A 13,046-nucleotide genomic window follows, 5' to 3' on the forward strand; every position below is an offset into this window, starting at 1 on the left:
AAGGTGGGGGTTGGGAGCGGGAGTAAGTGAATTGGGGGTTAAGGGAGAGTTGTCATTGTTGGTGTTGCAAGAGGGAGAGGAATTAAGGACAAATTTAGAGGGAGAAAGGTGCGGAACACGTCGGTAGGGAAGTAGGAGGGGGGAGGCCTGTGTGGCGTCATGGGAGTGTAGGAGGTTTGGGAGGAACAGAGGTGCATTGGTTGCGGAGGTCCTGTCAGTTAGGAGAGGTAGCACTAAGGGAACGGTCATCTGGCAGAGTGAGGGGGGTTGAGAGAAAGGGAAGTTGAGGAGGGGAAGTGGTTCTGCTGGGCCTGAGTGAGGGAGATGGAAGGTGTTCCTAGGAGTGGCAAGGGGGTAGTGCGGCAGTACTGGAGGAGTAGGAGGGAGGAGAGAGATGCAGTGGGAATGTGGCAGAAACGGGGTGAATGACGAGGGGATGAAGGGGTAGAGAGGAGGGATGGAGAGAGGGCTAAGGGGAGCATAGGGAAAGTTAATTGGGAGAGAGTGTTGGAGGAGAGGTGGACTAAAGAGGGGGGTGACGGGAAGAAGTATGGGGGAGGAGAATAGATTGGAGTGTCGTGAAGGTGCAGATGGGACGAGGAGCGTGTTAGCTAGTGGTAAGGCTGAAGTAATGCGGGATGGGACATACTGTGGGGGAGGAGGATTAGGAGATGAGGTAAGTTGGGGGGGGGAGGGAAGAGGGCCGACCTGCCCTTCTCGTGAGTGCAGCCAGTTGGAGTGGGGAGGGGTCGGCGGAGGAGAAAGGGAGTAATGGGTGGAGCTGGAAGGAGAGTCAAGGGGAGACCCGGTTGCAGAGACGGGGAGTAGGGAGGGGAAGAGGTGGTCAAAGATCGAGAGGCAGGAGTCTTTGCCTTGGATCATGACAGTACCGTTGTTATAGAGTGAGATAGTGAGGTAGCCATTGAAGCACCCAGAGGGGGAAATTTTTAGTTGTTTCCCATAAGGGATAGAGGAGGAGGAGGTGACGTTAATATGTGATTGTGTACTCAATTCCTCAGGGCTCCTTTAGGTTCGACAGGTTTTATAGGGGCGGAAAATGGAGAGCTTGTGTGGAAAATGGAATGAGGAAATACCGGGCTGAGGAAGCTCAGACATTTCACCGATGAGGCGCACAATCTTGATGACACCCATCCTGAGAAGGGTGGGCCCGAGACTTCTGGGGCGGAGTGGAACAGCCCCCGGGAGGACCTCAGATCCGCAGGGACAGGCCTCCCGCTGCACGGGACGGCTCTCATATCCACAGGGACAGAACTCCAGCGGCTGCAAGGGACGGCTCTGGAGTTTAGGACTGCCGGAGTCTCATAGAAAGTGCCTGGCGTCCCCCGCCCTCCGGCTCAGAGGGGCGAAAGTTACCCTGAGGAAAGCCCAGCGCCGCGGCACCGAGGCTCAGGAGCGGCCCATCGAGTGCTGGTTAACCGGAGCTGGGCGGGGCTCATGACCACAGGACGCACGAGGGCAGGGCCCCGGCTTCCCGGGGGTGGGGCTCTCGGTGGTGACTGCTCGGGCGGGGCTCGGCTGCAGCCGGCGCAGAGTTCACTCTGAGCTGGAAGTTGAGTGCAAGGTCCGGTGTCTGCGGAGCCGCCTGAGGTGAGGGGGGTCCCTGTGGTCGCTGCCGACCGGGGGTGTAGAGACGGAAAGTAGGCGCTGTGCGCGGGGAAAGGGCAGGTACCTCTAAAGGTATGCAGGGCAGGGGCGACTCTACGCGTCTGAGGAGGAACGCAGACCGCCAATATTAGGAAACCCCGCGTGCCTCTGCCCGGGCAACCCGGGACCCCGTGGGTACTGGAGAAGAGGCCAGTTCCTATGGAAGTATACATCCGCCCACAAGCCCCCCTGATCTTTAGCAGGCACAGGGGCCGAGATCCTCCCCATCACCAGGGTTACCACAAAAGTGCCGTGGCACCCGGCAACATGCCCCTACATCCGCCAGTTAACACCTCGCACCCTGCCAGTTTGGCACAGGGGCCGAGATCCTCCCCATCACCAGGGTTACCACAAAAGCGCCGTGGCACCCGGCAACATGCCTCCACAGCCGCCAGTTACACCTCGCACCCTGCCAGTTTCTCTTCTTTGCCTTAGACAGAAGTTGGGGCGGGCTGGTGCGCAGATATTTCGCCACATGGTGGACAAAGTACTAGTCACGCACCTGCTACAGGTTTTTTTTCACACCAAGTGCTTTACGCCCTCGCCTCTTATATGATCCATTCCTGTGCAGATGTAGAGATATGGTTCAATATTTGTATGTACTTATAAATTCAGCAGAAGAATGTTTTTTTTATTTAAAAAACATTTCAATATGACGTGAAACAATACACCGAGGGGTGATGTTGGTATACTTGAGCCAGAAAGCAGATGAGTTTGTGGGGGGCTCAGTTAATTTTATAAATATTATTGGACGTGGAGCAGCATTACAGTTAAGGATTATTGCGCACAAAGAGAGAGGCAAACAGGTTTTCGTCAAGGATCACGTAGTTTGCTTATATAAATTTGGGGATTGTGGGTCCATGACTTGTAATTGGGGCACTAAACCCACCTAGCTCCTGCAGTCTAGTTGTACTCCCTTGAACGATGCGCTCCCACATTGAATGGAACTCTGTATTGGAAATCAGTGTAAAGGTACCGCAAATATCTTTTTAGGCTGATTGCACCGTAGTATGTGGTACTTGTGCTTCGCACTTAAACAAACTTTGTGCAAAAATGCACACATTTTTAGTAGGGGATATTAAGTGCTAAACTTAGTAAATAGAAATTTTTTAATTTGCGTAATGACATTTTCAATGTTTTTTTCTTTTTAAACAGATTTTCCTGAAATATTTATCACCAGCATGCCACAATTACATATGTATCATCAGCGCCTTATGGCACACTTACAGTTCTAGCATCTTCAATGTAAAATCCACTGCAAAGTTCCTTCAACAGTTCAACCCCCCCTCTCTGCCTCCGCATTTCATGGTTCGGGTGGTCGAGTAGTCCTTTGTGATACAGTAGAGCAACCAAGGTATCCAATAGTCTTTCAGAGGTTGGGTTCATGTGATATAGGGTGTTGGCATATGGCCTCTGCATACATTCTCAGTGCGACTAAGGGGTTGGGGTAGGTGATTTCCACCCACCCACCCCTGGTGACGGTCGGGTCATGCTACAGTGGTTCTGGTTCTTTTTGACAATCTACTAGTGTCTTCCAAGCCTGTGCCACCTCCACTGAGTGCAATCCTCTCCTAGCCTCTCTGACAGGCTTCCCCCTCCTATCCAGCCCCTTACACCCTGTGTGCCTCCCAGTGTCTTGTGATTTCTCTCTGTGCTAGTATGAATGCCAGGTCTTGAAGTCTGCTTGTAACCTTTTCTTTTGGAGGTATGTGGGAACCAGGTCAGTAAGCAGTGGCTAGGCGAGCAAGGAACTTCTCTGGAGATGGTTTCCGGACCACTGTCTTGACATCCTCCCAGTAAGCAACCAGCTGGGAATAGATAGTCCCATATCTTGTGTTTAAGCTCAGCTTCTATCACCTCCCTCTTCTGGTTAGCTACAGCTACCAAATGGAAGTATTTATTGATATGTCCTTGGTTAAGGTATGCCCTATGAAGGATATATTGATTAATAAGTTTAAATCAGGGATTTCTGGATACCTTTGGCACCCTTTCGAGGATGTCTGTGTAGTCTTTTTCAGGTATGGGAGCCCCCATGTCCTCCTCCCATCGTGTCTTCAGAGTTTATAGGGGCCGAAGCATATACACCCGCATTGTGACCGCTTTTACAGTGCCCGCTGGCAGTGTAATATATTGACAGGTTTTGCCAGATTGTGGCTCAGACATACCAGTTTCCAATGGTTGCAGAATGCCGTTGTCACTATTCTAATGACATTTTCAACATACAGTCTGCAAATCATCCAGTTCTACACATCATGTGTTGACTGTACCCTGGCCTTTGACCCTTCTACTGCACTCTGCTACCTGTGTCCCAGGTTAGCTATACAAATAACAAACACATATGTACCGCTTTTTAGGAATATTTTTATTCTGTGCATGAAGAGGAATAGAATCCCCCCCCCCCCCAAAAGAAAAATAAGCACGATATTGGAGCCGCAGCGGTTAAGTCATATTGTAAGTGGAGAGATACGTATTATAATGCATGTGCGCTTACAAAATGACGTGGGTGCCATTTTTTATTTACATATCCAGAATGGATTGGTAAATAAAAAATGAAAAAGAACTAGGGCTGAACGTTTTTGGAGGGCGTGGGGGCAGAAGCACACCGAGTGAAAGCAAAACAGTGTGGGGAGACATGGACTTTGGGGGGGAAGCAAACGAGAGAGCTTTCAACACATGGACAGCAACACAGAGCATAGGAGCGAGTATTTATCAGAGGGGGGGAGAAACACACAGGGAAGAGAGCTGGTAAACATGTCTCATGATGTGCTTACGTGAAGAAGGTAGTTCCATAAAAGTGATCCGGTGAAGGACACTAGCCAGCCAATCTGAACGATGGTTGTTGGAAACCCTTTCAGAGGTCTGTGGGGCAAGCAGGGGTTACCAGGCCCATCTGTGAGGGTTGAGGCCTCTTACTTTCGATGTGTTGGCGCGACTTACTGTGGAGTCTGAGCACCTGTGCTAAATACCCCTTCAGCACTTGACTCTGTGCTAGCTTGGTCTGAGAAGTCCAAGGCTGCCTCGAGGGAAGGTGTGAATACAAGGAAGTGAAGACAGGCTTGCTACTGAAAATGTGCGCAAACTTGCCCGCTCTTTCTTATGAAAGAGCCTAGCACCAAGGTTTTAAGTGAGTTGTGGAAAGGTGATGGTCTATTTATTATATGGGATAAAGTACCCCTGACGTACAAGATAAGGATATTGCAAGTCACCTTAGGATTCCATAACCTTATAAAGAAACTCTGTTTTCGGCCTCATTCCTCTACATGGTTATGGTACTTCTCGGTGACTTGCAATAGCCTGACAATGTATGGCAGGGGGTACTTTATACCTTATATAGTAAATGCATACGTCTGCAAGGAGCTTTGTAACTGCTTGAATGTGGTGCGGAATTGTGGATCCGAGGTCCTCCCCTGACCTTTGACTTACTCCCGGAAGTCCGGCGTTGTGGATCCGGTGTTAGATGCTCACGGTAGCGCGTGCATGGAGGCACTCTGGCCTCTGAATACAGTTGGGCCCAGAAGCCATGGTCACGCCCCGGCTCACCTTCCTTTAAATGCCTGAGTCCAGGCCTTCGGCTTCACACGGCTGGAGGCACCGGCCGCACCGGTCTGGCCGCACCGGTCTGGCTGCATTGCTGCACGCCGCGCTCCCTGCCTGCCACCGGTCGTGTCAAGCCACACTGAACGACTAACTGATCAAGCTTTTCCGTTTAGGATTAAGTATTGCATTGGACACCTCCACGAGGCCTGGGTGCAGTAAAGAGTTTATTTTAGCTTTCACTTGTAAGTAAACACTAGCACCAGATTCACAGAACCGAGCACACAGGGCTGAGTGTGGCTTTGCAAAGATTCTGGGCTTTGATGGCCCTTCCAACCTCTAATGTCAGTGTCAACAATTCGCACAGCCTATTTAATTAATTACATATATTTAATGTATTTATTGATACGATTTAATGTAGTGTGGATGTTACCCGGAAGTGTTAGAGCTCCTTAGGAAAAGCTCTTTAGCGAAAGGACAGTACAACACACGAATCACAAGTGACACCAGCGATAAGTATTGAGTAACCCCGAGATAGCAGGTACCAGGCTACAGGGTCATACAGTGCTGATGGAGAGAGCAGGTTCGGCCGCATAAAAAGGCTCCGTTCAAAATCTAAGTCCGAGAAGGGAATTGCTCTGAAATAGCTTTCAAAGAGCAGAGTCTTCGTTTAGACTGTTACATTGACCCTAATGCTATTATCAAATATTTTTGGTTACATCTAAAGCTGCTTTTCCAAAGTCAGATGGGCAGCTATTTTACTGTGTGCAAGCTTAAAAAACTGACAGGGAGGCCATCCGGATGACGTTATTGGATTTTATCTAAAAATACTCGAGTGGCTGATGTAGATGTAAACGGCATGCAAGGTGATGTTTCCAGTCTAGCTTTTTGGGTAATTCTGTATGAGTTTTTACAAGTGCATACTACTGCAATACCACCATGTGTGTCAATCGACCCTTCACGTGATGTCTTGACCTTGTTGGACAATCCACCCAGCAATAGAAAACCATGAAAAACAGATAAAAACCAGTGGCTGCAAGGGGCTGACCCACACCGCCCTCTTTGTTCTGTTTGGGTGATTTTACTGCACAAAAATGCCATAGTAGGCAAATCCGTATTTCACAGTGAAATATATGTTCCATATTGCATGAAGATTACATCGTAATAGCAGCCTTTGCAGACCTGCACATTCTTTACTTAATAAGGAAAAGCTTCCATCCTCTTTGATCTTAGCCATAATTCCTTGTCAATTGGTTTATTTGTGAAAGCCAAGCAAATTCATAACACTAAATGCAATCAAGGTCGTAAATGCATTCGGTGCTGGCAGTGGGGTTCTCTATTTGTGTCATGTCTGTTGTTAAGCAGCTGAATGTTCATGAAATCTTAATTGGATTGAAGTCAGGGTTCACTCCTTTTGCAGCAATTTCAACAATCTGTGAGCATAATCGCTGCCTCTTGTTTAATCAATAGTATGTTCATGAAAGCTGAACATTCTTATTGCAATCCCTGCCACTTGTTTGCCCTGCCCTGTTGGCACAGCGCTGATTTCTACAGCCCCAGAACGTGTGGGTTTTTGAAGAAAGCAAAGGCTGTTTGATCTGAAACTCTATATTTGAAACCACATTCGCAAATATTTTTCTATTTTTTTCTCTCAAGACAATTGAACAATATAGTACCGTACTTCACTTACTGTTTTTAAGGACCTTTCACTAATTTCAGGCAAATTGCACCTAAATAAACGTACAATATTACGTTACATAAGGGGTAACGCGTAATATGTTCATACCTTGTCATCTTATGGTTCTGCTGACGTTCACAAACCACTTGGCTTTTGGGCCGATGGATTGGTTATAGGCTCACCAGTACCACTTGACAGCCTCAACCAGGGCCACATTACAGTTACCAGTTGGGTATCCTCTCTCCATTTAGTTCAGTACGTTTTTGAAGAACTGATGTCTAGCACTAATCTAAAGCTGTTTGCAGTTAGACTTAAAATGGCAATAACCAGCCAAGTTTACACTAGAAAATGCAATAAAAAAAAGACTTAATGTAAACACAGGTTCTTCATGCAGATTATTCATTTAAGTTTCACTTTTCTTTTCAAGAGGCCATCAAAAGTTGACAAGGAATGGAGCCTTCGTAATTTGAATTGTTGTCCATGTATTTAAAGCTGGTCTTTGATAGCATTCCTGTGGCTACGACTTTGTCACCACAGGGTGTTTGTCCGTAGTTTTATAAATGATACGGGTGTTGTTTTTTGAATTATCTAATTGCACGTAATGTATTTGGACTATTTTGAACTTTTTAATGAACTTTTATAAGGCTCTTTTTATGATTTATTAATGGGATGCTGCTATTATGTATGGTGTAAAGGCAGGGACGATTGTGTTTGAAACCATTGTGTTGATGCTGAATTGTGAATTATTTATGTATGCTTTTATGGAACCTTTGGTTTCCTAAATAAAATGTAATGTCTGACTGACATAATTTGAAAGATAATCACTGATTACACAAAAACATGTCTCCAAATAATGATATAGATCAAACACATACAGAGGAAGTCACTTTTAAACCTCCATGAACACACAGTACCACATCCACATTGACACAGACACACATGTATATTAGAGCAAGCCATAGAGGTACTCATTTGCACATTCTAAAACACAACAAATATACATTCCAAGAACTCTCCAGGTGGAACAATACATAAGCAGGTCCACACTGCCGGACTGGAAACATGGATGCTTAATCAGTACTGGGGGTCAGGGTTCGCTTAATATTTAGTATCTCTGAATTGTAGGTCATAATAGAGGTGGAGAAAATAATAGTATGTCAACACTCTTTTATTTCAATTATTGCCTCTCTGTGGGAAATCGCATATACTGAGTGATGGACGACTTCACTCTTTGTGTCCATACACGTTTTTACCTCTTAAGAATAACCATCTGTAGATAACAGTAACAGGAACTTTGCCTGCCAAATCCACCACTGACCTCCATGACTTAACCGTTCACACTTCGAAAGCCGCATCTCTCCTGGACTAAAATTAAATACATAGTCTCACAAATGTTCTGCGAACCCTAGAACCAACTCTTGGGTTTCAACCTTGATTTTTTTTATTTGGGCAAGGAAAGTTCTTCTCGTGTTTGCAGACCCACTTGGGGGGAGGAGGCGGAGGGGGGGGGATTTGATCTTGCCTGTTTCCCAGTTGCCGTGTGCGAGTTTCCTTGGTGTTCATTGATTGGGAATACAGTCCAGGTTTTTACCTTTCGATAACTTTGTCTCTTCCCTGTTCTTCTCCAAGCCAAAGCCCAGAGCATCATGGTGGACATCAGAATCCTTATTCAAAGGTCACTCACTACTTGGTATTTAAACCAGACCAAACACCGAGGATAGCTCCTTCTGTGTCCACGTTCTTTCAGGTTGTTTGCTCAGAACCAGCCTGTTCTGCTTTCTAATCATAGCTCTTTGTTCCAGTTTGCTACCTCTGTGCCTGACGAATTTGGCTACTCTCAGAGGTTTTTTGCTTCTCTGAGATTTCCCCTCTGAGAACTAGGCCTATTCCCAGCTGCTTCCTTTGGGTGGTACTGAATCCAGTTATCGTCAAGGTGGGCTGGTGTCAGTCTAAAAGGAGTTTTTTATTGGATTAGGGAGCACTCCGTTCACCCTGTTTTTCTATTATTCTCAATGGTGCTACGGTTCCAGGGTTTGTCAGTCCCTAGTGATTATAGCTTGTTTATGTTGGGTATGTTGGCCCAACGAACCATGCACTGTTCACTTGGTGCTATGCACCTAAACTTATTTCATTTGTTCAACAGAAAATAAACCTTATATGATTTCAGTTTCTTCTTTTTTTATTTTAACTTTTTATCTCTTTTTATCATGTATGTGCTTTGCCACATGATATTATTAGCAACTATTCATATTTCATTTACAATCAAAATAACAGCCAAAATAACATTAACATTTCTTATTCATGTTATGATTTACAGTGCCATGTAATATACATTTTTTGAGAGAGCCCAATGCATTTCGGCACTGCCAAAGTGCCTTCATCAGGGGCGAACCTGTAAAAATAAACAAAATAACCTTGTAATCACAGTTATTGGGTGCCCATGTGTGTTGTAGAGTATATATTGTGATTGTTTACCTTGGTACGTTGTACTCCATGCTCTAACCTGCGTAAACAAAATTATAGTATTTATAAAGACCTCCTATCCAACTGATCACACATCAATGATCCGTGCCAATATAAAGTCCAACTTATTTCAATCCAAACAGTCAGCTTACCGCTAGTGTTGTAACTTCAAAAACTCCCTAAGTGATAAACAAGAAACAAATTCAGTGTCCTGCTCGCTATTAGTACTTTACTGCAGACGCTTCAAAAGCTAATGAAAATGTGCCTACCTGATTGTCCAAAATTCTGACTTTCTGTAAAACAAAACAAACAAGACCGCATGTTCGATGTTTAAAAATCCAACCTTATAAGTGCTAATCAGAACCTCACGTCTTCCTTTGTGCCTTCCCACATACCTGTTCAATCCAAGTATCGCGCTCTCTCTATGAAGGATACACAAACAAACAAAAAACCATTCTCAATATCTCTCCTTACTGCCAGTAACCGGTTCAAATGATGTATTTCTCTCTGCTCTGCTCAAATACCAGCTTACCTAGTTCAGAAATCTTCCACTCCGTGTTACTCTAACTTGCTGTTACTTCCATAAGTGATTCAACCGCTACCTGCGTTACCGGTTCGCTGATGTATTCTCCCGCGGGTCGGCTACTATCAATGACACTAAAGACGGACTCCACCATCCCTGGCCACAATCATGTGGGCGCCATCTTTGAACGGCTATCTAAGCCCGATTTACCGTCCTCATTAATCAAAACTCATGTTCGAAACCGCTGTTTAATATGTGAATGTGGTGTATGTATTCGTGCGTGATACTGTGTTATTTTGTGATATCTAGACATAAGTGGTCAAAGTTAAAAATTTATAATTCAACCTTTTGCAATATGTTTTCTTATATCATAAATATGAACAAAGTCAAAAACAAAATAGTACAGCCTTTTCTCAACGTGCTCAACCAATTTACTGCATTTTATGATGACTATTTACTCCTCTAATTGGGTGCGATATTTTAAATATCGGTTATGTATTATCCCATTATTTATTGCTGTCTTTCTTTTTTATAAAGTATATTAAGTACATCCTGCTTGTTCTATGTACTATTTGCTAATTGCCTAAGACCATAATTTTGCCATTTTATCACGTTAATGTGTTGGAGGACCTACTGTAACTAGATTGTTCTTGTTTAACCGTAGAGGTGTGGTGGAATACAGTATAATATTTTCAATAGTTATCGAACTCTTTGCGATTAAGGTGGTGCCTTGATGTTATATCTTTAATGTGTAATGTTTATTTTATAAGTAACACGTTAAGTCATTTATCATTAAGACCAGTTGGAATTAACGTTTGCAGGTGTTTGATCCAGAATAATTCTCTCTGCAATAGCCTTTGCTGGTTGTTGATTCCTTGCTTCATTTGTACCTGTTCTATGATAGTAAATCGTAGTTTAGAGATGGTATGCAAGTTGTCCTTCCAATGAGCTGCTAAAGGTGATGTCATGTTCAGGTTCCGAATTCTGCTCTTATGTTCTGTGATTCGAACCTTTATTTTGCGTTCCGTCTTGCCCACATAAAGTTTACCACATGGACATTTTATGCCGTACACTACGTTTGCTGTGTTGCAGTCACTGTTATGTCTCAAGTTTATGGCTTTTCCTGTGGTTGGATGGGTAATAGTGTTGCCTGTTATCACATTATTGCAATGTGTACAATTTAAGCATTTACTCATTCCTTTGTAAGATGCTGTTGAGGGTCTTGGTGGTTTCTGCTTCAATCTTTCCCGCAAATTTTGCCCTCTGGTGTATGCATGCACCGGCAAGTCCTTGAATAATCCTTTGAAGTCTGGTTCATTCATTAAAAGTTCCCACCTGGTGTTGATTATCCTTTTGATCTCTTTTGATTGAGTGGTATACTTTGTTACAAAAACTATTTTTTCTTTAGTGGTTCTCTTTTTAGGCTGCAATAAATCCCTTCTGTTTAATTCCATCACTTTTGCCATGCTGTCCTCAAGTTCCTTACGAGGGTACCCTCTGGCTTCGTATTTGATGGCATGTTGCTGGATTGTACTTTTGGATACTTGGTTGTCTGAACATATTCTTTTGATTCTTATGAATTGAGATTTTGGTAGGTTTCTGATCAAACTCCTAGGATGGAAGCTGGTATATCCCAAAGCATTATTTTTATCCGTTGGTTTTGTGTACAATTGAGTTGAAAAGCCTGATGCTCCCTTGACAATTCTGACATCCAAAAAATCTATTGTCTGTGAATCTATCTTGTGCGTAAACTTAATTCTCGGATTGATTGAATTCATCACCTGAATTAATGATTCCAAGTGTTCCTTAGTGCTGTCCCAAATCAAAAAAATATCGTCAATGAAACGACAGTACATTTTCACATGTTTCCAATCCGCTTTGCACATGATGTTCAGATTCGAAGTGGGACATAAATATATTAGCATAGGCAGGCGCTCCCGCAAATCCCATAGACGTGCCAGTCAACTGGGCATAGTGATGTTCTTTCCACAGAAAATAACTGTTGTTTAAATAGAACTTTAATAGTTGTAACAAAAATACCTTGTGTGTTGCCAGTTCTCCCATTTTCAAAAGGGCCCATTCAATTGATTCCAGTCCCGCTTCATGGGGGATCGACGTGTAAAGAGCCACTACGTCTATGGTGCATAAGATCCACTCTGAGTGAAAGCCCTGTTCTGTCCAAGTTAGTTTATTCAGGAAATCCATGGCGTCACGTATGTATGAGCCCCAGTTCTGTACAAATTGTTGTAAAAAGTGATCAAGGAATCGGCCGAGGGGATCAAATAATGATCCACACCCTGACACAATTGGTCTGAACGGTGGGTTAGTGAGATGTTTATGCACTTTAGGAATCATGTATAACCTCGGTGTTCTGGGGTGCTTGGTTGTCAAATATGCTCTCACTTTTTGGTCAATCCAATGATTATCTTCTGCTGCTTGTAATATTTCATCCAACATTTCTTGCAGTTTGATGATAGGATCAGATGGCAGACGTAAGTATGTGCCTTGGTCAGAAACATGTTGGTCAACTTTGGAATCATAGAACTGCGCATCCATCACCACTAAGGCTCCCCCTTTATCTGCTGGTTGAATCATTATTTCTCTGTTGTTGGATAAATTCTGCAAAGTGATTCGTTCTTTTTTAGTCATATTGCTGTGCTTGGGTTTCTTGTAGTCCAATTTTTGCAAGTCTTTTTTAACCATAACTTCGAAGGTGTCTAACATCTTATGTGTGATAGGTGGTTGGAACACACTTTTTGGTTTGAATTGCTCTAGTTGACTTATTGAAGTTGTATCTGTCAGTTCAAGTGGTTCCATCACGTTGGTGAAATAATGTCGTAACCTGAGTGTCCTCATAAATCTGAAAAAAGCTCCCTCCGTTTCCATTTCGTTGGTTTGTGTGGTGGGTACATATGTGAGTCCTTTGTTCAGCACTGCAATTTGTTGATTTGTGAGCTCCATTGATGATATATTGATTATCCGATCACTTTCCTTCCGCTCCGTAAGGCTTTTCCCGCCTCTTCATCTCCTGGTTTTGCGTTTGCTGATGTTAATGACTGCGTGGGTGGTCGGTCTTGTTGTGGTACCTGTAACAAAAAAGGTGTGCTGTCGCTGCTCGTGGGAGGCACCCAAGAAAAAGGTCAAGATGCAATTCGAGAACATCACTGGCATAACGGAAAACAG

At 44.1% G+C, this 13,046-nt stretch overlaps 1 protein-coding gene across 1 annotated transcript in view; it reads left to right on the forward strand.

Annotated features, from left to right (window-relative positions):
• The first annotated feature begins 1,226 nt into the window (after positions 1–1,226).
• Positions 1,227–13,046, forward strand: part of MANSC1 (MANSC domain containing 1) — a 137,101-nt gene continuing 125,281 nt past the window's right edge. Inside the window, exon 1 of the mRNA XM_086952927.1 lies at positions 1,227–1,608. The gene's annotated coding sequence lies outside the window, so the exon portion shown is untranslated. The remainder of the gene's footprint in view (positions 1,609–13,046) is intronic.

This window comes from Lissotriton vulgaris, chromosome 1_2 (genome assembly GCF_964263255.1).
Source record: "Lissotriton vulgaris chromosome 1_2, aLisVul1.2, whole genome shotgun sequence".
Lineage (NCBI taxonomy): Eukaryota > Metazoa > Chordata > Amphibia > Caudata > Salamandridae > Lissotriton > Lissotriton vulgaris.